Here is a 25229-nt window from a genome sequence, read left to right as displayed (position 1 = left end):
ATGGTGATGTGATTATTCATTTATCATTCTTACAGGCTTAATTTTGGTGGTTTGTTTTGCTTTTATTTATTTTTTTTATTCTTTTCTGCTTGGCACAGTGATTGTGGTCCATTCTGTAGCCTCTTTTTGTGGTATTTCCTTCTTGCAATTAAGAGAAATTTTTCTCTGTTCTGGTTAGCACCTTGAACATGGACCCATTTTGTTGGTTATTGGTTCTGTTGTTCCTCCATTCTTATCTTCAGTTTCCAGATTGTTTTGAATCATGGCTGTGACTTCCATATTTTCCCATTTTTCTCTGAAGATGTGTTCTTTATTGATGGCAGATTAAATTGTAGGATCTGTAGTGTTCAGTTCTTCACAAGGAAGAGACTTTAATTTCCCTGGTACAGGAGCAGAAGGCAACTGTCCTGTGGAGTGACTTTGTTCCTTGACTCTAAATGCATCTCAGAATCTGAATTTCAGTCTCCTGGTAGCATCCTAGACAAGGATGATGTAGTGTCTCTGAGATACCTACCTATGTTAGAAGCCAAAAAGATACTGCAGTGTGTGCATGCCTGGATATTAGAAGACTGGGATTCTCTAAAATATTGTCTTGGGGCTTCTGCTATTGCAGCATTTTATTTTTAAATGAAAAACATTTCTTGGTGTGAGTTCTCAGCTGAACTATATGTGGTGCTCATGACTTGGGATGAAAGAGTTAATGCAATTTTCTAGCAGCTGATTTTCCCCTGATGTTTTAGGATAAAATATTTAAAGATTTGTAGTGGTTTGGATGACCATGATAAGTGGTTCTATTATTGTTCTGTATTTTATATATGTGCATGTGCATATGTGTGTTAGAGTACTTGAGTTTTAAGGGTGATGGGCAATGAAATTTGAAATAGTACTAACAAATTTCTTCTTCTGTTTAAGTGCAAATTACTTATTCAAGCATGCACAGTAAATTTACAATTAAATGGCTGTCTCTTGTGTTTAGGATTTGTGGTGATGGTTTTACTTGTGCTTTCTTTTGCTTACCTACTCCTTAGCATTAAAATTAATGTTCTGGTAAAGGAAAGAACAGTGCAAAAAACAGGGATGCTGGCATGCATAGAAATAATTGTAAATATTGTCTCCTTTTGTAGGTGGATGTATCCAGGTTTTCTTAGGACTTTAGTGAGAGTTTTGTAAAAATAAATCATTTAGTTAAAATAAATGCTGGATGGGATTAGGGGATGATTTTCTTCAAGTTTCAGATTTATGTTGTACTCTAAACATATTTCTACTTTTGATTCAGTTTAATAATCCATGACACAGAAGTTCTTAGAGCTGTTTTGCAGGATTAAATTATGGGTTTTCTTTTAATGAAAAACTATGAGGGAACTCAAAGCTTGTCATCTGCAGGATGAGGTACTACCATTTAAAGTAGGTTTTGTTTTGAGTGTGTGTTTTTTCAAAACTCTTTCAAAATATGGCAGATGATGTTTTTAAAAAGATTTTCAGAAGCGCTGCAGCGCTGTTTGAAGTCTAATTTGACCAACCTTGCTATTCAGAAAAGTGTTTGAGAACTTCATGTGACTTTACGTTGGTTTTGTTGCATTTTGAAAACAGGATAATCCAAGATAGGTAATGAAGAATTGCATTGTAAAGCCAGATAATTAAAAGAGGGCAATAAAAATCTGGACAACCATGAAGTGTGGGCCATTTGCTACTTTTACCATATGTCTGATGTTCTGGTAGACCAATACCTGCAGTTAATAGCAAAACAGCATCAATGATGCAGTGCATCTTTGAGCAGAGGTATTAGTTCTTCTGTGGAAGTGGAAGGACAGCCATAATTCAGTAAATATAAAGAATTTTGCATCTTGGTCAATTTTCTTGAGGATCAGTTATGACTATTGCCATGCAAAGAAGAGTTTTGGAAACCGTTTTGAGGGGTAGAGAAGCAATTGAAATGATGTAACTTGTCTGAAATGAGAAAACTGTCAAATCCATCCAGAGGTGTTCTTATGTGACAGTTCTCCCTTCTTTGTGTCTCATTTGCTTCAGAGGACCTTATTTGTAATATATAAAAAGAACCATTTTGTGATACAGTTGATTTAAAAATAGTACTGTCTGGGAAGAAAGGCAGAGAAGATGAATGCTCTTCTGCTGCAGGATGAAAATATTGGAAATGATGGATCCATTAAACATTTAGTTCCCTCACTATCTCTCCCAGCATTTTAAGGGTGAGCTTCATCCTGCACTGATAATATTTCTTATGAAATGGACTACTCATTAGTCCTGTGGGAATATTTATAGGTATTCAAAGGCTGACATTGGAATTGAATCACTTCCAGTCCTGTTTATTTGGTGTTTTGTAGAGACCAGTGGGAATGCTTAATCTGAATGAAATTTTTAGCATGGTTGCTGCTCTTCAACTCTCCCTATTCCTTTGCCATCAAGGGGACATCTCTGGCATCCTTAACCAATCCTTTTTTCCCTAAGTCTACTGTTATTTTTCTTTTTCCATCTTTTTCTTCCTTTGGCTCTCTGATACACAAAGGCAAGTAAAAGAGCAAAATATGCTGAATGGAAAATAGGCTAATGCAGAATGGAAGAAAATACCTGAAGAAATTGTGTTCCTGTGCATATATAATACACACAGCAGGTGGGCAACTAACTTGGGGTTTTATACAGGTTTCCCCACAAGATTTCCACTATGCATTTTGGGGAGTCAGAACTGAGATGCTCTTGAGTAGCTTTTATTGACTTTGCATCCCAAAGATGCCTTGAAAATGATCTTTGCTAACTTTACCATACTGCTGTCAAAAGACTGACATTTCTAAAGATGTCACTGAATAGGATATAGGGAAGATATTGTGATAACTGTAACATTCTTCTTGAGCTTCCCCTTATTAATTTAGGTTTTATTTAGAAATGATCTTTGCTTGCAAACTGCAAGCCAAGCTTGGAACCTGAAAAGAGTACAACCAGTATTTTAAATCCTGGTGATACTTTGTTAAAAATTTAAATATATTCAACTGTATCTAAAAAACCGCAAAAAACCCCAAAAAACAGAAAACAAGCATACTGCACATAGACTACCCATCCATAACTACTGTAGTGGCTTTTCTGACTTATAGATGTTTCAAGACGTGCAGAAATGGGGCATGAATTGGGACATTATTAGGAAATTGCAAATAGTGCCGCCTCCTGTAGAGATTTTAAACATGTAAGAATGTCTAAAGAAGAGCAAGATTCTTGGTGCTGAGTTTATTAACCTCCCACTTGATGATTTGCCTTGTCCTTCCATTTCAGTATTAGTTTTGATTTCCTTCTGTTACTGAATTATTTCCCCCTCTTCCCTGCCTTAATTCCCATCTCTCAAGCAGGCTCTGCTTTTGCATTTTCAGACTATTCAGCACTTTCTCTATATGAAAATGAGGTGTTTTCTTGACTACCTGATAAAAAAGTAGATGATCCTTATACTTTGTAAAAAAGTAATGCAGCCTGTATAACTAAATCCAGTGTATCAAGAAGTGTCTGTTGGAGTCTTTCATTTTTAGTATTTTTCTGAGCTGTCCTTCAGTGGATAGGAGAACAAGGAGTTACTGAGCTACAGGGTAGGTTCTGCTTTCTGTTTTGTGCCTATAGCTGCATTCTGACAGCTGCATATGGCCAGCCTGCCATAACAAGATGTGCAAAATAAAGAAAAAACAGAGTACTCATCTTCTATTTTCCCTGATGTTTGGTGTCTGCCTCAAGAACTGCCCTGTGCTGCATCCCAAACCACTCTGACTGTCTGATTTCTTGCTCTACAAACTTCAAGGTTTTTGCCATGAAGTACAAGGGCCATAGGTGTTCTGGGGAGCAGCATGTTCTGACAAGGAAATAGGAAACTTTCCCATTTTTTTTCCCCAGTATTTCCCAGTTGTAGCACACGAAGTAGTGTGAAAAATAAATTTCTGGGTAGGGAAAATTTTCTTCAAATGCTGCATCTGAACCGTGACCTTAAGAGGATTTTTGGGGAATGAGGAGGGACTGTAACACAGGTTAAAGTTGTATAAAGAAGAATGCTTTTCTGAATTCAACTGGGCAACTGGGGAGGTGTCTTTGATCTCTCAAAGACCAAGTTCTCCAGATGATACACAGTTAAGACTATGACTTGAATCATACTAGAGGAAATATCTGAAGTTATCTCTTTGCATAGAAATGTATGTGACAAAAGGAAAACAAAAGGAAAAGGCATCTTTTAGTTTATTTTGTTTGGCAGTGGAGGATAGCAATGAACTGGTTTTAGTATCTTTTCCTCCATGAAGAAAGGAGAGGGCATATTAAGAAATTAACAAAAGTGAAGGCGGACTATTGCTGCTATTTTTTTTTTTTTTTAAATAGATTTATTTTGGTGAAGAAAAAAATCTTCTATTATAGTAAAATTTAGTCCTCAGACCAGTTCAAACAGTTGCATAAGTTTAAGTTGATTAAGACAGAGCAAAGGAAAGAAGCTTCTACCAAAGTATCTGCTGAGTGCCCTTCTAGGATTTTCAAAAAGCCAAGGCTGCATATTTGAAAGTAAAAGTTCACTTTGCATTAAGTCCTTCTTCCTGAGCTAAAAGGAAGAAGGAATTTAAGTCAGAATTCTGTTTAACTGGAGCCTTCACTATTGCTCAGAGTTTCTGAGGGAGAGAACCAGAGGGGCCTCCTGGATGTGCAAAATGTTGTTCGCTTCTGGGCCAGCAGTGACTGTGTGGTATCATGATGGCAGAATGTCTCCCATGTGCTTACACATTTTTGTTCAGTTTTGTCTCATCTGTGATAATGGTGAAGTAATACAACTTTATTCAAAATGTTGTGTTTTTAAAAAATCCTATTACTTTATTGTTATACTGTTTAAATTTCATTTTAACACTGTGTTTATAAGGGAAAAATTAGTAAGCGCTTCTGTGTGGTCTAATTTTCATTTGTGATCTCTGTGTATCAATACTGCCTCCAGCACAAAGTAATGTGAGAGTCAAATTAATTTGTTTTGAAGAAATTCAGACCTTGGGGTAGAAAGTGAGAGAATAAGTTGTGTGGTGGGTAAAAGCCCTGACAATCTCAGCATGGGCACCAGTTATATATATTTAGTCTGTGGTAGAGTTTGAAGCTTACCTTAGACAAAGTGTGGTTATCTCACAAATTTATCTGCAGTGCAACTCTTTGCTTTGTTGCATTGTTTCTACTTATCTTACCTTTGAAAGATGATGAGAACTTTGGAATATGGCAGCTTTTCCAGCAGTATTGTTTGTATTTCTGAAGGGAGTACCAGTCTTAAAATCAGAATTTCCAATGAAGTTTGGGTGTGTCTTTGATGTTTTTTTCTGCTTGTTTGTACTATTTACTTCCTGCAGTTCTAGGAAAATTTTAGTGGTTTGCTCTGATGCAAATGTTCTAAATCAAATACCTCTTTCTTCATATACAATTACAAGAGATGAGAAGCAACAGAATCATACAAATCATTGCAGATAAATTTAAACAGGACATGCATGCTACCATTCTGTTCTAGTAAGCAAAATCTTTGTTTCACAATTCAAATCCTTAGAAATTCCAAATGGTATTTCTAGTAGGAGTTGCCTGTTAATTGGTGAGTTTAGTGCAATTAGTTGTGTATGTATTACTGTATTACACTGTTAAGTTGTGAATTAGCATCGAAATTGTGTTGCTTGGTGAATTGTCAAAGATAATGAGAGCCAATACCTGATACCAGTATTAACACTGCATTTTAATAAATTTGGCTCAGGACAATGTGCCTGTGCCTCTGAATATTTTCCTGCATAAGTTCTCCCAAAGCTTGAGTACCAAAACTCCAGATAACCCCAGCACCAGCTACCAAAATCTTCTGCTGTCTTTTGCAGGAGGTTTTCTTTCTCAGCTGCCTGAGGTGAATGTGGAATCCTGTACTTCATGCTCTACTTAGTGTGGATGTAATAAGTAAATTGAAAATAAGCATAGATTCAGTGGATTGGAGATAGAAGAGGAAGGAGAGCTGTAAAAAGAAGTTCACTGTGGGCACAGTGCGGGGTAATTCTGAGATCTGATGCCTACTGTTTTAAGCCTAGTGCACAGCAGAGCATAGAAGGCATTTGTTTTCAACAAAAGCTTATGATGAACTAGGCATTGCAATCAAAGTCTTGACAGGGGTGATACTTGTGTATTAAAACTCTTCTTCCTTAATCTCGTTAGTACTGAACACAAGAAAAAAAATCTGTTGAGGAGCTTGGAAATTATTGTGTGTGTCCTCCCTGGGATGGTGCCCAGAACTGGAGTGTTTACCTCTCTCTATTTGCTTAGCCTGAGGCATTTGTGATTGCTTCAGCACGGTGAGCAGCCAGGGAGATGGGAGTTTTCGTGCATGTTGGGTGGCAAAGGGAGGGATAGGCTGCTGGAAAACATTTGGCCCTGGGTAAGAGTATTTCAGACAAGGCTTGGAATATGTCCACATCACAACAACAATATTCTTCCTATCTCTACAGTCACCTGAAAAATGAACCCTAAACTCCACAGCATTCAACTTCATGCTGAAAAGAGAGTGGGAGAGCAAAGAATCTTGCTGGGGGAAGCAGAGAGCATCTATCACTTTTGGGATTTATGGTACCAGATGGACTGTGCTGTGTGTTCTGGCTCCAGTGATGGATATGCTAAGTTTTGTCTTTCTCTCATGCATGCTGAGATGGAAGAAGGGAAAGCATCCATCACTGAAGGAGAACAATCAAAGCCAGAAAAAAAAATGACACAGAATATGAAAGCACCATAGACAAAGAAACTGTTGTTACTTCTCTCTCTCTTGTATTATCAATGATTTCAGTACATTTGTGCTGGAACCCTAAACTGTATAACCCCAACCCCCTTTCCCATAAGGTTTAAGAAGTCTCCCCCTGTTTGGAAAAGCAGGTAAATTTTTTTTTTTCCTGATACATAGCAAGTAGAATTTATAGACTTACCTAGGATTTTAAATGATCTCCTGTATTTAAAATGGAATGGATATTATTTCTTTAAATAACTTGGAATACTTTTAGACTAACAAAGTGGATAAGCCAGCTTTTGGAATAAACTGACGTGTAAAAACTGGCAGGGTTTTTAAACATTGTACATTGTAATTGCATCTTGTTGGGGTATTATTACTTCAGCTGCACAATTATGGGAGCCTGCTGCATATTAGCAGACACTTTTCCAATAACCTCAGGCTATATGCACTGAGTTGGATTTTCCTCTTCAGACTATCGTCTTGGATTCTCCCAGACTACATATCAATGCTTTTTTTTTTTCTTTCTCTGTAGCAGTGCATGCTGTAAGCAATAGGGAGTGTAATACTTTCTGCATTGTCAGGCAGTGAATATTATCAACAGCTGCAATATTCAGGATTAGCCTTTTTTGTTATTATTTGGCATCTGCAGTACCTACAGGAATCTGTTCAGTCCTGTTTCTCCAGAAGGCAGCTGGGCTCTTTGAGAGAACACAACCATAAAGGTCTCCTGTAATTGTCATTATCCTCAGGAGTTCAGTCTTAATTGGAACTGTGATGTTTCCAGTGCAGTTCACTGAGATATATAAAAATTTCCATTTTATTTAAAGAACATGGGTATATTAAAAGATGTCCTCACATTTTATAATGGTGAAATGGGGTCAGATCAAGGTTCTCAAAGACACACCACAAATCAGTTCCTGAGTGAGAACTATAATCCAGGTATCATAACCAAGCTTCATCCTTGGTCTGCTAGCAAGCAGATGTCTCTGAATTAATTATGCTACAGAAAACATATCAGCTGGTATCCTGCAGTACAGCAAATGTATTTCAGAATAAAATCTAGGACTTCCCTGGGGCTTGTGGACTTTTTCTTTCTCTAGGAGATGACTGTCATCTATTCATTTGAATTTTTTAAAACTGAAATGAAAAGGTTCACTGGCTTTTGCCAAAGGTCAGAGAAAGCAATATTTTTATGGCTACATATTTAAAGATGCATTTGCTAAGGACTGATCTTCCATGATATTCATAGTTTTGGTTTTACCTTTCTTGGCTTACTTGCTGCCTTTGGAAAATAAAGGAGCCATGTACTGGTAAATGAAAGAAAGGAAGCAACTGTTTCATGCAGACTAAATTACAGGGTATTTAGTTTTGCCTGTTTTTCCCAAATTTTCACAGTTTTTGGAAAACATGACAATCAATGAAATTTAAAATATACATGCTAGTATCAGCTACCAGCATGTCACTTAAATCAGAGAATCAGTTAAGACATGAAATTACTTGGAAGAATTCCAGAAAAGGAATGGTATTTTTTTTCCATGAATAGTAGTTCTCCTGTCAGGGTGAGTGAAGTTGAGGCTTTTTATCTTACAGGTGAAAATGGTAGAAGAGGTAGAAGCAGTACAGTGTTGCATATTGGGGAAGAAAGGAGATTTCTTGAGAAGACCATTGCATGGTATCCTTCTGCATATTAAAGTTATAATATTATAATCTGATATTAAAATACATATGCACACACACACACAACCAAAATGAACAAAAAAAAAAAAAAACCCAAACCAAACAAAATACATCTATTTGGTTTCATCTTAAAGACACACAAAAATGCTAGAAACATTTATTTTTATTTAAGTCTTGTAGAGATACACACAGAAACATATCTTGTGTACATAAGCTACAGTGTTCAGTAATCCTATTCTTTGGCTTGCATTATGAATTTGATTTCTCTGGTCATGAGACTCTTGGCCTTTTGTGTCCTCTGTACTAACACCATTCTTATCAGTGTCCTGGAACTGGAAAAGTGTACCTGGATCATCAAACCAGTGAAATTCAGGCTCAGAAAATGATGTAAAAGTTTAGAGACATGTAGGCAGCAAGTACCAGTGGCAACAGAGCACTATAGACTTTACTAAAGGACCAGAGAAACACAAGGATAAATGGTGTCATGCTCAAGAAGAAAGATTTTCAGAAGTTTTGCTGTCAAACTCAAGGAGATCAGAGTTGTATTAGAAGTGATTTATTTTAAATAAATTACTCAGTTGTGTAATTTGCAGAAAGTTGGATAAAGGCCATGTTTCCCTGCTCTTTGAAGTGTTCATGAAAAGCATGACTTCTGTGGGAGCAAGACCACAATAATTTCTCTTTTATTACTGTTTTTCTCCATCTCTACCATTTTGTACAAGGTAATACTGTTTGTTCTGTCAGCAGTCTTAATAATGTATTATACTTTAAAAATTACTATTTTGGGATCATGGTGGGGTTTTTGAAAGAACTAAGTGCTGCTGCTTTTGGATTATAAATCTGTGGTGGTTAGTTAAAAAGCTAAATGAACACTAGCATGTCCTGTCACTTTGACCTCAATGGAGTTAAAGCAAGTAGCAGGGCAAGTTCAGTGGCTTTAAATGAGTTATTATTGGCCAAATCCCTGCAAAACCAGATAAATGTTATGTCATTCTGTTTTGTAATTTTCATCCAGAGAACTCTGGCTGACTGGTGACCTCACATATTCTGGTCTGTGCTTTCCTGCTAGCAATATGTTTCCTGTCCTGGCACTCCAGTCTTTGCATTTCTTCTGTTTTGGCCTGGAGGAGTCTGTTCTGGTTATTTTGACTTCACCATGCCTATGGAGTCAGCCTGACAAACCCAGGATGAGTCAGATCTGCTGCTTATGGGATTTGCATGCACCCAAGAGTGTGCACACTTGTCCACAGTTGTTCATGCCTGGGAGCAAGGCAAGAATGAAGCTGGAACTGAAGAGAGTCCTGGTACTCTCCTGTTTTGATTGGATGTAGTTTCTGAGTTGAACCAGAAGACACATGTGTCAAGACCTGGAAGTTTCCCAGCCCTGCACGTGAAGCAGGAGCAGACATAACACTCTGTACATTGAGCTTCTGTTCTGCAGGTGTCTGTCTGTTTGGGGTGCACTTGTATGGGCTGGTTCTGTGGTCTCAAGCAGTGGTGGCTGGGACACGTTCAAGGATGTTATTGATTTTTCCTTTGTTCTGCTTTCCCCCCCTAAAAATCCCTACATTTATTTTATTTTGGTTTTATTCTGTCCAATATTGTGATTTGGAAAGCATATAAACAAAATGCAGATTTCTAAGAAGGCTATTAATATTTCTTTCATGTTTCTTATGCCTGGATTCTGCTCAGTAATTGCCATCTTTCTATGTGTGTTCTTTAGTCAAGCAAGTAAGCTAGATTTAATGAGATCTTTTTCCTTATGCAAGGACCTCTTCAGCATGAAGAGAGAAAGATAAGTAGTAATATTTGCTAGCATATATCATAAGGAGAAACGTTAGTATTTGCAGAAGGAAGACAAGGTAGAGGATTGCAGTGGTAACTGCTCATCCTTGATTCCTGAAAGAAGGATATATTTGCATAATGCAGGCATGTTTTGGAGGAGGGGAAGAGGAAGGAGAATATTTTTCTTTTTGTTCTTACTCTTATTTTCCTCTCCCTTTCTCAGTTTTGATACGTTTTCAGTTTTGACAAGATTTTCTCTCTTGCCAGATATCAACAAAAGCAAAGGATGTGTTTTAATGATTTAAGCAGTATGTGAAATTTACTCATATTTGTTCAGTTCTCCTCTTCATAGAACACTGGAGTGTGGAAAAACCCAATCTACCTGGTGTCCCTAATACTTTAGCTCCACTGACATCATCCACAGTCACTTGGAGCAGCTTCCTTAGCTCAGGTTGCCAACTTTGTGGAGTAAAAACCAGGGCTAGCTCGTGAAATGATGTGGAGCTGGCATGTTCTTATCGCACTCAGTGTCCTTTTTTGTCTTGCAAGGTGAGCAGGGGTTGTCATGGGGTGTTGTGTGAAGATCCTGAGTGCCTGGGCAAGCTCCCAGTGGGTGGGTGAGGTGAGGCTGTGCTGTGGCACAGTGCCTGAGCAGCCACAGCACAGAACTGGGAAACCTCAGCGTGCAGACACGCACGGCGTCTAGACATGCTGAGGGTGTCTCTCTGCTCAGTTCAGTGTGTAGCCAAGTGTCTTTCCAGGTGTAGCAGACAGATGAGCACAGTGCCTGCACCCATACAACAGGAAAGGTGGTGACTGCATGTGTGCTCTCTGTGGTGCTCCTGCCAGATTCAATCACTTGGTCAATTCAATCTGCTTGGTCATACCAGTGACTTTAGTACCATATCCTGTCAGCAGCAGGAATCAGAACTTTAGCTTTAAATCTTGTGGCAATTTCTTGAAACCTTCCACTAGTCTGCACCTATGTCTATTTTTATCCATTTGCAGAAGTCCCCTTGCTGCCCCATTTTTTTAAATCAATGGGCTTCTGGGAAATAAATGTACCATGGCTGAATTCCCCTCTTGTGTACCTGTGTTTGTCATTGAGAGTAGGTACAAACAGCTGTTTGGAAAGTGAGTTTGTCTGGTGTTTTTCCTGACTATTTGCATGGAAGTTTTTGTGTTAGACTGAAACTTCATCCATTCCAGAAATTCATTTTGAAAGGAAACAGTGGGAGAGAGACATGAAGCAAAGCCACTCTAACGTTTTTGCTTTAGCAACTGATGCTAAACCAAAGCAAAAGTAAACTAAAACATGATTGCATGCCTTCCAGTAAAATAATTGATGTGGGTTTTTTTTGCAGTTAGACTTCTAATTTTGGTGGCTTTATTTACAGTTTCTGTAAAACTGGTTTGGTGTGGGCTGTGTAGACTGAGTTATTCTAATTTTAGCTTGAATTAGTGAATACTCAGGGTAGTTTCTGGTGTTCTCCTACCCACTGCATGCACTATGTTGTGCTTGGTGAGTGCTGTCACAATCATAGGAGCAGCAGAGTTGCCATGTGAAGGATTGTAAGGGAAGCAAGATGTGAATCTGTAGAAATCTAACTTTTACATCTTTGATTTTGTGTGAGTTCATGTTTTCCTTAAATCAATAAAATGGATTTGTACTCTGCTTTCCTGTTTCATTTAGGTAATTATTAAGAGTAGAATAAAAGTAAACTTGCTCAAGCTTTTATTTTGATAGAATTAAATCTGATATGTTTATGTAGAAATAAGAATCATGAAGTGAGTGGTGGGAGACAGTGGGCAGGATCAAGTGCTTATAGAAAGCACTAGTAGTATTAGGCTTGTTTAGAAAAATTGAGGTATACAGCCTTCTTTGTAATGTTTCAAAGTCTAATGATTCAGCTGCTCATTCTGGTGTAGTGAGTGCATACATAAATCACTTGCACACTGAATCTTGGAGATGGGTTGCTTGTAGTTGTCTGTAGAACTTGCTGCATGGTAACAGTTATAATTAATTACTTGACAGACTGAATGTCTCAGAGTAGTTTGTCATCAACATGCACTGGTGATGGGTAGTTTGAGTGCTGAGGTGTTTCAGTGTTCTCTGGTACATAGTAATATAAAAAGCAGAATTTGGTCCTCTTCCAGGTTTTAAATTTGTCCTTGCCTTTCTGAAAAGTGGGAGGCAAAGAAAAGGTGATGCAATGTCTTGTCGAAAATATAAGCTTCTTCTACCGCCTTGGACTATGAAATTGAAAGTGACTTTCTATCCTTCAGCTTCAATTGATCCCTATATCTTGGAGAGCACCATCTAAATCTGCTTTTGGCAGCTTCTACAGCAGAGCTTGACATCACTGAATTTCACTGAGGGGTGTGTATGTATGCACATATGATATAAATGATATGATATAAATTCTTATTTTAGGAGAAAATATGTGAATTATATTTTGAAGTACTTGATGATAGGGAGAATGGGATTCTTGAGAAATTTTGATGTGGTAAACGTAAATCTGAATCTCTGTTGGCCAACATGGAGAATTCTTCTTACTTGTGTGATGTTTCCAAACATTTCTATGGTTATGCATTTGGCAGATTTCCCGAGACTTTCATAGGTCAGGAAAGCAGTGGAAAAAAAAAATCACAATCACTTCCAGTCATCTAGTACAGTCATTTCATATAAGTGAGTAAACAGAGTGGAACAATGACCCCTTTTCTGCCTCATGTCTCTGTTTAGGTTCAAGAGTGAACTGTTGATTGCTGGTGTATTTGTTCTGTTCTGTAGACATTCTCAATCTAGGAAATGAATGTTTAAATTGGACAGAGTGCTACTGTTTTTTCTTGTGAAGTGCCTTTTTCTTGAGGTGTTGAGAGCAGGAAACTGCTGCATGATTCCCATCTTGCTCTTTCAAGTAGAGATAGCACTTGATTGATTAGCAGTACTTTCTTTGTTTCAATAAATAAAAAAGCAAGATAATTTAAAAAATATTTATATTTGTCATTCCTACAAGATGGGTTAATGTCTTGAAATGTGCTTAATGATGCATCTCTTTCTTGAAAATGCCTTCTGTATTGTTTTGAGATATTAGAGGGTAACTGCATTTTTCTCTTGAACTTTATGTTTTGTGGAAAGGTGGAAGAATACTGAAGTTTTGCCCATCAGAATTCTGTCATGGATTCTACTCAGGGACAGATTTAAATCTATGTATTAGGCATATTTAACTTTAGTGGTGTTAAGGCACCAAGGCAAAATTTTATAGTAAGGATTTTTCTCAAATTCATGACTCATGGATTTTGATAATTCTGCAGCAAATATTCCTCTTCTGATTCTCATCCCAAGCAGCCAGGTATTTTAAATAATGATTTTTTTTTCTACCTCTTTCCATTTGCTTCTTGTTCGCACTGTGTAGTTAAAGTGCCTTACATTTCTAATTTATTGACTTCAGAGACATGTTTTATGTCTGCAATAAAAGTCTGAGAATTGCTGATGAACTGTCTCCTCAATACCTATTATATCTCTTCTGTGTTTCTTTAACTCCTAGGAGCCCCCAAGGTAGACCCAGGACCCCACTTTGGCTCTGCACAAGCACTGAACAGAGGCAGTACATGATTACAGAGGGATGGTGACTAAAAGGTGGGTAACAGACTGTGTCTTGTTCAGTCAGTAGGTGATGATATCATGGAGAGATTGTAAGATGATGTCTGGAAAAAAGACTTGTGTTGTGACTTTGTAGACCATTACAGTTGTTCTGCCTTTCTCTTTTCCCTAAGCTAAGGAAGTTCTACAAATAGAAACGGGAGGAATGAAAAAGAACTTGCAATTGTCCTCTCTTCTTTCCTCTCTTAAATTATGCTCAATTTCAAAAAGGGAAACTATGTAAAAATGGGGATGTTTGTTTAAAGTGACCCTGAAAGGGTAGCTGGAAGAGTAACATGTTTGTAGGTGACTATTTCAGGATGCTTTTGGACACTCCACACAAATGCTTACCGTCAGTCTAAAAACATCTCAGGAAAAGGAAGCCTGTCTAGCTAAATGACCAGGTAGAGGAGACTAGTAAAAGCAAGAGGACATCTTAAAAAAAGCTGTGTCTGTGTTCAAAGAAGAAAATAGGACCAGTATATTCCCCTATCAGGCTAAACAGAAAGTTAATAAATGCTTTTTTCAGCCACACCAAGAGCAGGAGGGCAGCTGGAGACTCTGTGTGGCCTGTGTGTAATGACACTATGACAGGAATGATCTGAGATAAAGCCATGGCAGAAAACTGAGAATTCTTGTGTGCATGTGCTCACCACTGAAAAGTGTGGGGTGGTTCCTGTTTTGAAAACCTTATGGGCATTTTGGGAGATTGCCTTTCTGGAACAAATTTCATGTCCTCAATTTAACAGGTCCAGATGTAATTTATCCAGTTGTTTTAGGAATGGTAGAGGGAAATAGACCAGCTACTAACTGTGGCATGCAGCCCTTGCTTTTAAGTGTCTCACCAGCTGACTACTTGAAGATGTCTAATTTCAGAAAACGTTCATTGGGACTCATTGAGTCTGAAAACCAGCGGGTCTCTTGTTTAAACTAAGTGTATAGTGTATTAAGTGTATTAATTAAAAAAATTAGATTAGTATCTCTGTTTTAGAAAGAACATTGAGTGTTACAGTGGAGATACTGAGAAAGGATTGATTTCTGTGAATAAAAGCCTGAATAAGACCTGGTGAACTGGTTAATATCAGCCTTCAGCTACTTGGAGAGTGTTTACAAAGATGATGGAGCCAATGTTCCTAGCTGAGACAAACCAATAGCAGGAGGTTAATGTACACAGGTTGCAAATTGAAATGTTCTGATTGGACATTGTAGGTAAATCTTTTTCTGTAGGAGTGTAGGGCTTTGAATAAAACATGGGTTTGTGGTAGAGGTGGCACCTCTCCCAGTGGAGCTTTCAAATCTTAGTTGGACAGAGCTATGGCTGACCTGGTCTTCTGTGGCTTTTAATGGCTAGCCAGGCTGTCTGACTGGAAGACTCCCAGAGATCTTATCTAGCTGGCATTTTTGTGATTTGAAGTCAAATCACATAAATGGCCCATGGTCTTTGAAGGAGGCAACTGGTATGCAGGTGAAATACCTCATTGGATGTATTGTTCTACTTAAATTATGAAAATTCATTCTGTATTCAAAGTTCTCTTGGAAAATTTTTTAAAGGAATTAACAGGCACAAGTTAGGGAGGAGGACTACCAACTATCTCAATAACTGTTTAAATGGTAAGGGAAAATCTTCAGGAGAAAAGTGTGTTGGAAATCACCAGTGAATTTCCATAGATGTCTCTGTGAGTGCCAGGGCATATTTTCATGTTCATAAGTGACTTGGGACAAAGGTCTGGTGATGAGGTTTGTTTCTGAAACTAAGTTTTTTAGGACAAAAGAAGGTAAACAAAAAAGGGGACAGACTGAAAAAAATGCAAAAGAAACCAAGTGGCCATTAAAATGATGGAAGAAATTCAGAACTGGTAATGTTAACTATTTTGAGTTAGCTTGAGGTCTTGGAACTATAGGCAGCAATTTTTTGAAAAAAATCAACTCTATACTTTAGCAGCAGTCAGGAAGCAAGTTTATATCAGGAATTGCTCTGAAAGGAGAGAACTCAAAATATCAGACCACTTTCTAAATCTGTGAGGTGTTTGTGTCTTCAAGACGATTTGCTGTCCTGGTCTTCTTATCTCAGAACAAGTGGAGTAGAACAGGAAAAATTTCAGAGAAGGGCAACACAAATGAAGAAGAGCTGCAGGATGCAGGAGGCATACACACAAGAACAACTAACTAGATGAGAGTTTTTAGACTGGAAAAGAGAGAGTGGCCAGATTCTAATGCTAGGTGTTTATAAAATTATAGGAGCTCTGAGGTATGTGGATGGGAAATGAATATTCAGTGCCACCTAATTTTGTATTAGAAGAGAGATGAGGTGAAACAGGCAGGAAACAGTTTTAAAGCTAGGAAAAGAAGTGCTTTGTTTAGTTCTGGTTTTTTTTGCATAGTGTGTAAGTCAGTTCTGAAATTCCTTGCCACAGCATTCTATGTGTGCTGCATGGGTATAAAGAGCTTCTGAACAAATTTGGAGAAGGAGGTGGAAAAAAAAGGAAGAAAAGAAATATGAGTTGATAACCATACTAGCCCTGGGTAAGAAAGTTACTGAGCTGCAAATTATAGGAAGTATGAAGTGTTTTGGGGAGAGTGGAAGAGAATTTTTGTATGTGGTTGCTCTAAACATCTGCTCTTTGCTGCTTCTGAAGACAGAGTAGTAGGTCAGGCTGGATGTTTTGTCTGAGTTGGTTTTGTCATTTCAGTTGGGCTCAACAGCCAGCCTGACCCACTGTGGTGGTTCTTCAATGCTATTTTATGAACAGTAAGGTTGCAGGGTGCAGTCCCAGAAGAGAACTCTGTTGCTAACACTATTTTAAAAAATGCTAAGCTGTTATGTAATTTGAGGTCTCCCACTGAGCTTGGAGCCTTTTCCGTCATTGTAAGATAAGTGCTTTTAATCTTATTTTGGCACTTGATAAATTACAATTAAATTTGTTTTAATATGTTCAAGCTGTTTCTTTGAGAGTTCAGTTCTTAGTCCAAAAATCTCAGTTTTCTGTTTGCATGTTCCCTGTACAGTCTGTAGTGCCTGTCAGGGAGTGAGGAATTGCCAGAACACCTTTTGTCAGTCTGTGAGTTCTAGTGACACCCATTTTAGTGTAGAGACAGTAGACTTCAAGGGGCAAGATGAAATGGCAAAGCCTAAAGGAAGTACAAAGAGAATGGGAAAATACTGATAAATGTAGGGATACTTTTGTGATTGCAAATTAGCTTCAGAAACAAGGTTGGATTTATATTATCATGATCAAAGGGGAAAGGCTGAAAATGACAGTGTTTCATCATGATAGCAGTTGAAATGGCTGGAACAGATAAGGTTACTGGAAGGAAGATGGTAATGGGAGAAGATTAGAGGAAAATAGTTAAATTGATCTTAAGGAATTGAATAAAAAGATGTAAACAAGGTTGAAGAATTACTGAATAAAGTTCTGAAGAATTAACATAATTTTAGGAGCTTAGAGAGGAGCAGATACTGGGAATGTGTCCAAACAGTGTGTTTGGTTTTTCATCAGAAATGGATGGATCCATGCAACTATTAAACAGTATTTCAGCTTCTTCTACGAGTGTGTATACTTCCTCTGGGAAGTTTTCCAAGGGGACTTGAAATAAAAAAAATTCCCAAGGGGATTTTTTTTTTTTAGGTCACAGAAGTTAGTTGCTCTTGCAAAAATAAATTTTGTTAAAATAGTAGCAAAAATGAATCTAAAGAAGTTGAAATGGAGACTGAGAATTTCTAAGTAACATGGCCAAGACTTGGGAAGACAAAAATGATATGACAATTTCAAATAGTGATGTGCAGTCCTGAGGAAAGAGTATTTTTCTTTCAGGAGAGGGGATATATGGATGTGGTTTTAGATAAATGGATGGAAATTGTGGAATAAGAGGAGTTAAGAGGGAAAGAAGTAGAATTATGTAACATAAGTCATTACTAATTTAAAGTAATGGGTAGGTCAGCCATTTCTCCACCCACCCAATTCTTTGACCTCGTCCATTTATGAAGAAAAGTTCTTCTTCCTGGGCTTCTGACTCTTCTGGTGTCTTCCTTGTGGCACTGTGTGTCTAGTGATGAGGGTTTCCCTTCGTGCAGGAGGACCTGTGGAATTTTAACAAATGAAACATAACAATGAAGAGCTCATTGTAGCAGTTCTCTCATATAAGGAATCTGCATTGCTTCAAAGCAATTGCTTCAGTAGCAATTTCAGAGTCAAGGAGCTTCATTCTCTTTCAGAAACTTTGTGCCTGGTGTGTAATATAACTGCAGATCAGTGAGCTGCTAACAGCTTTGTACTGAAGTGATGAATTGTGCTGTGCTTGTATCTGCATATGAGGTGAAGAAGGATCAGGGAGGGATGGATGAGGTCATTCTGCCTAATGGAAGACACTGTTTCTTGCTGCAGAGAATGAGACTCTTCCCATTAAAGCTAGTTAAATCTCTGAGATTAATGGCATCTAGAAGCAGAGTTTTAACACCTGGTGTGAAACTAAATAGCCCTTGATTTATAATTTTAATCTCTCTGGTTTTTACTTGTGCTTAAAATTCTGGTTAAGGGTAAAGTTCAGCTTCCCCCCATTGGCACAACTGTCCTCCTTCAGATCACACTCCTTGCAATAGAGATGCTACCTTTAATTATTCCAGATATCTCTCATTTGCCTAAAGTTTCATGGGATGCTCTCTCATGTCGTGATGATTGAAAATGTTAGAAGAATTTGTAGAAAAGGGCACTGTTTTGAGACCTTTTGAGCTGACTCTTTTGATCCAAGTTTGGTGCATTTATATGGTCTTTTTTTTCTTTTTTCATATGACAGAGATTTTAATACTTGCAGTGTGTGCATTAAAATATGTATAATCTGTTTGCTCTGGAAGCCCTTTTGGCAACACCACTGAAGCAGTTTGAATTATTTTTCACTCGGATTCAGATTGTATCTTTATAAAATGTGGTGAAATCCAGTGTTGGAAAACATGCAAGATTGACAGCCCTGGAAATTGAAATCCCTGTTAATCCATGTACTAGCTAGCACAGCTAGCTGGAGCAGACTCTCTATCTTGGCAGCACGGCTCATGGTTAACCTGATGAGATGCCCTCTGTTTCAGTTATTTGTTGTTTACAGAGCACTGAAGGTTTGCAAAGATTTTTCACAGTGAGAGCAATGTGTTTCAATTTCTGTTTTCAACATCTTTCTGTATGATGTGTTTATTGCAGCATAGATGCAGGTTTGTGTCTTTTAAAAAAGCAGAGCTATGAACTCTGCCCTGAATTTCTTCTGTCAGAGGTGTTTGTGTACGGTTGTATTATTAGTTCTAGAAATTGGTAGGGCTGTAGTGAAAGAAACAGAATGCATCATGGTGACATTAGCAATTTAGGATTTCTGCAACTGTCCCATCAACATCATGGTGAAAGTGTCATGTAGCAGGAGAAAGAGCTGGCCATGTATGAAGGGATGGGGGGAATTTGTTCTTATATCCAAAGTGTGCACCTCAGAGAGAGTCCCATCCTCTGGGGTGAAGCATGCTGAGCTAGAGCAGAGCAACAACATCACGCTAGGAAGTTTGTTATTACTCCTTGGTATTAAATGTCTGTCTCTTCTCAAGTTACACATTTCCTAACACTGCCAGAAATTGGCCATTTTTTACTTGGCCAGATGCATACAATATATACAAATTTCCTTGTTTGGTGTGGGGTTTTTTCTGTGTCCAGACTCTTTTCTTTTTGCCCCTCTCTAGATCAAATTCTGCATTTTATTATTGTACAAAGTACCCAGTGGAAAGGCATTTCATCCTCAGCATTTTCCTTCTCTTATTTTGGGCTCTTTATTCTGAATTCCAGCCATAGATTCCATAGACCTTCTCATACCTGTGATACTTGTATCTATTTGCACCACTGCTACATAAAATGACCCTTTTCTGCTCTGACTTTTCAACACCACACCCACAGCCAAAGGGAAGGTTTTAGTTGTAATATACTTCATTGTACTTGTGTTTTACCTTGTGTCAATAATAGACAAGGATTTCCAATGGTTCTTTTTTGTTTGTTTAGTTTTTTTGTTTAATGGCCATTTTCCTTGAAAGAATAGAAAGAAAGAATGCAACTGCAATAGACTTAAAGAAGAAGAGAAGAAGTGGAGACTGTGAGATTTTGATATTGTAAGAGCATTTTTAGTACCACTGTCAAGTGAAGAAAATAAATAAAAACACATTCAGGAAAGAAAAGGCAGTGTTTTAGCATTTTATTTGTATTTAAATGATTACCCTTTTCTGCTGATGACAGCATGTTTTGCTTACCTCAGAAAGGAGAGGAACTGAAGTTACAGAGACTGGAAGGCTGAGGGTGGATGGACAAGAGGAGCACAAAAAGGGGTGCAGGCCCTACTGTATGGGTTTTGGGGGTGTGTATATATAATGTATGTTTTTGGTTGCCTTGGACAGCACTAAGGATCTTGGAGACTGCACATCACCCAGCCTTGGCGGAAAAAAGGAAGGGATGGTCACAAAGTTTCCCTTTAAGCAACTGTGGGCTTTCCAGAAAAATTGAATACAAACTAACCAGCCATAGAAAGCTGAATCTGTGCCTCCACTGTTAGAAAAATTCGAGCAAAGATGAAATCATCCTGTGTGCTTCTATTTAGGAGCTGAGGGTGACCTTGGCACATTTGGTCTCTGAAGTGTAGATTTCTCAAAAAGAGCAGTCAGAGCTATGTTTCAATGTATACAATCTGTGCATAATACTGTATGCTTATAAGATTCCAAAGTGATAAATGAAAAATGATGGCTACAAAGCTACCAAAGTGATTTTGGGTATGATGGAGACATCAGTGACACTTCATGTAATTTAGTCTTTGACTGATGAAAGCTGTCAGCCACTGAGAAACCACTGGGATAGATGTCAATAAAGAAATTGAATTTTCACAACATTGTTAGTTTGTGAAATAACTTTACGGAATAGATTTTTTTTTTCCTGAAAGCTTGTAAATGGCAATCATTAAAAAGAATATCATCATTAAGAATTAGATTAACCATGGAAATCAAAGTAATCTAAATAAAATAAGAGGATATTTCAGACTGGAAAAAAAATAGAGGATATTTATTTTATTATTTTTGAGACTCAAACACACAGAGCAGCACGGTATATGCTCAGAAGCAAACTCACAAGAGACTTTCCTTTATTGAAAGAAGTATGTCAAGAGCGATTCATTCATTCCTCATTTAACTTCAGGCTGTTTGACATCTCCTTATTTGTTGTTTGACAGCTTCATTGAGAGCATTACATCAGATAGTGTATGATTTCTGTTGTGCCAAGTCATACTTCTCTTCAACAGATTTAAAAATTAAATTTAAATTTTTAACTGTTGTTTTGGAGGAAGAAAATAAAATTATGATTTATTCTCTTTGGAAGGACCTTTTTTTTTTTTTTTTTTTTTTTTTTTTGGTTGGTTGTTGTTATTGTTTTTTAGGATATATTTTTAGGATCTAGTGAAAAATAAGGAGTTTTGTTGTGACAAGGTTCAGGAATATGCAGGGATGCTCCTCATATGTGTAAAACTCCGTGTGAATATATGGAGTCTTGAGTATAAACATTGCAGTAAGAAAGAATTTGGCCTTTTTGTTTTTGTAAACTCTGATGATTTGGATATTTTAGCTGTAGAATGGTCTTTGAAAATCTTTGTGCCTTCCATTGTTTTTAATTTTACCTGGTTTAATTTAGGAAGGGATTTATTAACTTGATATTTCACTTTAAACTTTAAAGAAACTTTAAAATATGTGTATTTTCTTTAGTGAGTAACTAAAAATGTGGATCAGAAAGATATAACAGAAATAAAATGTTTTCCTTTTGGCTTCTTATTCCAGGGTTCTGATAGCTTTGTCAGGGTTCCCTGTGTTTCTGATGAACCTCTTCAGAAGACAGAACTGATACGGAGGGGAGATGTCTGATTTTCTGTTGCAGTTCTAATTGAATCAGAAATCTCTATGCAATATTTGATACTGAAGGGTGTAATTTGGATTGGTGGAAACCCCTTTGCTCATATTCGTGGGAGTTAATAATGGAATTAGAGGAAACATTAAGCAGTGTGTGGTAAAAATCTTGTTGATGTATAAATTATATAAATCATCATCTTTACAGAGATATTGTTAAAGGGCAACAAAATGAAGTAGCAGCCTCCTTGACTTGCCCCTTATGCAATCTGCTCTGGTGGGGGGTGTCTCTGCCTATGGGACACCATGACCAGGGTTGGACTTAGATGCTCCAACCTAGGATCAAGAACCAAACCCATTCTGTCATTATCTGATACTAATTCTATATTGTCTGTACTATTTTGTACAATCAGTGTAGACTGAACCTTTGGATGGTTCAGGTCACCTCTCCCTTTGGATACTCCATTCCTTATCCAAGAAATGGTGAAAGAATCCAGAAGCTTGGGGAGGTGTGTGTGTTTTGAATGCTTACCTTGATGGAAAAGCTACATATGAATGGATAGGTGGGGAGCAGAAGTGTTCTGTAGCAGTGATGTGGGATGGGAGCTCTGAGCTGCCTCACCTCTCCTTGTTCTTCACACATTCTGCCAAACCTTGCCTTCACTTAACTGTTGCTGTGAAGGCAGAATATATTGGTTATTGGTGGAAAGAAACAAATCAAATAGATGGTGATTAGATGGGAGTTGAGAGATGTTGTGAGTCTGAAATGTATTTGCAAATAAGGCCATGGAGCTGAGTGGGTTTGCCATAAAAGTTGTGCTCTCCTCCACTACAGTTTTGTTGTCTCAGCTGTGACCACCCTGCATTTGCTGAGACATGTCTATTTAATACCCAGTGCCCTTTAAAACTGTACCAAAGAACTTCAGGACTGAACCCACTGCAAGAAGATGAAGTTGCCTTTATTATCTAGCTGAAGCAGCCTGTCACAATAGTCATGTCATGACACTTTGGAGCTCATCCAGCAGTTCTTCAAGGTAGCAACTTCTTTAATATAATCTTTATTTTGGAAGTTTGCCTAGTATTAGCGTACAGAATATCCACTAACTGTTTTGTTTTAACAGTACAATTTTGTGCTTTAGATAGGTGATTCACATTTAAAATGTATTATATTAATTTTCTATGAAAGCTAAATACCAGGTACTGTGAAGTACTTTTAAACAGTGGTACACTAAATGACAGAGAACTGTTTTAAGTTGAATATAATTTAAAAAAAAAAATCAAATCCAGAGATTTGAATTTGTTGTATCGCTATCTTCCTTCTGGTTTTTTACATCCATGTACAAATTTTGGCAAGTTTTTTAGAACAGTTTACAAATATAAAAAAGTATGTCCAGATGGCCACAGCAATAATCTGTGATGTGATGATCTTTTTTAATTATTCAACAAATGTGACTCCAATCTGTGTTGCCTTTTCCTGATTTACATAGAATCCAATAGCTAAGCTTGCATTACTTTCTTATTGCCTCTTTTTTACCTGCTTCAATTAACTTGGCTTTTGCTTGAAACTACTTTTATACATCTTCAAGATTTGACAAAAATTTTTCATTCAACTCTCTCCTTAATCTTCTTCATCCTCCACTCAAGTGATACAACTTCTCTCTTCCAGCTAGTTTTTCCTGTGGTTGTCTCAGTGCAATGTCATCTGCTGCTCTGTTGCACTAACCTCCTCCCAGTCCTGAATGTGTGCTTTTAGTTCAATCAAGCTTTGTTCATGTTTCTAAACCTTTTTTTTTTTCTTGTGATTTTCATTTTTCCAGTTTTTTGGACAGCTTTCAAAACACAAGCTTTTGTAATTTAGGAGTATTTTATATATAGTGAAGTTTCAGCACATTGTTAATGCAATTTAAGTCACAGCTTTACTTGCAGTTGTGACCCTGGTCCCACATAGATTCCTGATTGTCGTTGGTGAAATATCAAAATTCACTTTTTCTAAAAAGCTTGCAGTATGAGACTCAGACCTTTGCAGAAAATGGAAATGTGGCTGTGCCTTGGTCAGAGGGGCATCCAGCCCAACATCTGGTCTTAGTCGGGAGCAGACACCACATGGCTCAGGAAGGGGGTAAGACCACAGCAAGCAGCTAGTGGGATTTTTCCAGAATATGTTGCAGTTTCAGGCTCAGGAAATTTCTGAATTTCACACTGCAAAATGGGAGTTTCTAGATATTTTACAGCTGTCAATGGATCCATTTTCTAAACGTCTTCCTGACCGCATTTTGAATTTCCATAACTTTTATAAAATGAACAGGGCCCTGTTACACAGACTGTTCTGAACTGCTGCTACTCTCAGCACTTGAAACTGTATTTCTACTGCAGAGCAGCTTGTTCTATGTCATTGATGGTGTGGAGAGTCTGTGGGGCCCTAAGAAAATGTGTTTGGTTTGCCAGTAATAGTACCAACTGGAAAAGGAGCAGGCAAGTGTTGTGTAGAGAGAAAAGAGAAGATGAAATGCAGGGCTATGTGTGTTGTTATTCTCTACTTCCTTCTCTATTTCCTTTTCTTGCCCTAGTTGACACTTCTGTCCTTTCTGGGATCATTTTCTTTCACTTCATGCCTTTCCCTAGTTAAACCTCTTCTGCTTTTTCTTTCACTTTTCAAACTTTTATTTGCAAACAATCATTGAAATTTCATTTTTTCCATTAAAGTAATTTTATAAAAGAAAAACTTTGCTGGCTTTGTAGTTTGTCTGAATTTTGAGGTTTACTTTTACTGCCTCAAAATAAATGAAAAATAAAAGTTGACCTTTTATTGCCTCATGTCTGATGCCCAGTCTAAGGATCAGAGTTGAGTGGATGTCCCAAGCACTGCATGGGGAAAGGCTCTCTCAATGACAGGAACAAGGCACTAGATGTGAGTGGAAGGAAATTTTCAGTAGGAATCTGTGTCTTGGCAGGATATCAAAAAGGCTGAGGAGCTAATGGATAGCTAATATAAAAAAGGGATTTGAAAAAAGTGCTGAGGTTTCATTGGGACTTGGGCCTGGTCTGTGCTGATTTGGCTTTGTTCCTAGCCCTGAGTTGCCTGTGGTTCCGTTCTGGAGGTGCTGCTGGGTTGCCTGTGCTTGCTTAGGGAGCTGAGCTCCTCCAGCACTGGCTGCACACCCCACTGAGGGGCAGGAAGCCCACAGTGTGATAATCCAGTTCCAAGGTGTAATTACAAACTCCTGCCTTCACTCGGGCCAGTGCTCGTGAAGCAGAATTTCCTTTGCTGAAATCACAAATATCAGCTCTGTGAGAAGTGCTGGAGCACTAACTTTGATGACAGATTCTTGTTTTATGAGTTGTCACCCCTAGCTACAGATATTAGCTGTCTTTTGGCAGAATGTCACTATGAATTCAAGGACTGATTTTTGACTGTTAGTCAATGATAGCTGATGGCTCTCTGACTCTTGCAGAACTTAAAATTCATACCACTGCAGAAATGAATG

General features: G+C 37.8%; 1 protein-coding gene across 7 annotated transcripts in view; it reads left to right on the top strand.

Moving 5' to 3' along the window:
* Positions 1-25229, top strand: part of SEMA5A (semaphorin 5A) — a 356553-nt gene that overhangs the window by 115183 nt on the left and 216141 nt on the right. For 6 of the 7 annotated variants that reach the window (XM_056483463.1, XM_056483464.1, XM_056483466.1 and 3 more), the window contains one exon: positions 13756-13847. The gene's annotated coding sequence lies outside the window, so the exon portion shown is untranslated. Of the gene's footprint in view, positions 1-12522; positions 12588-13755; positions 13848-25229 lie in introns of those variants that run through there. The other variant, XM_056483467.1, reaches the window with a different exon arrangement.

Source organism: Oenanthe melanoleuca, chromosome 2 (genome assembly GCF_029582105.1).
Source record: "Oenanthe melanoleuca isolate GR-GAL-2019-014 chromosome 2, OMel1.0, whole genome shotgun sequence".
Classification (NCBI taxonomy): Eukaryota; Metazoa; Chordata; class Aves; order Passeriformes; family Muscicapidae; genus Oenanthe; species Oenanthe melanoleuca.
This window is presented reverse-complemented; position numbering and strand designations above follow the sequence as displayed.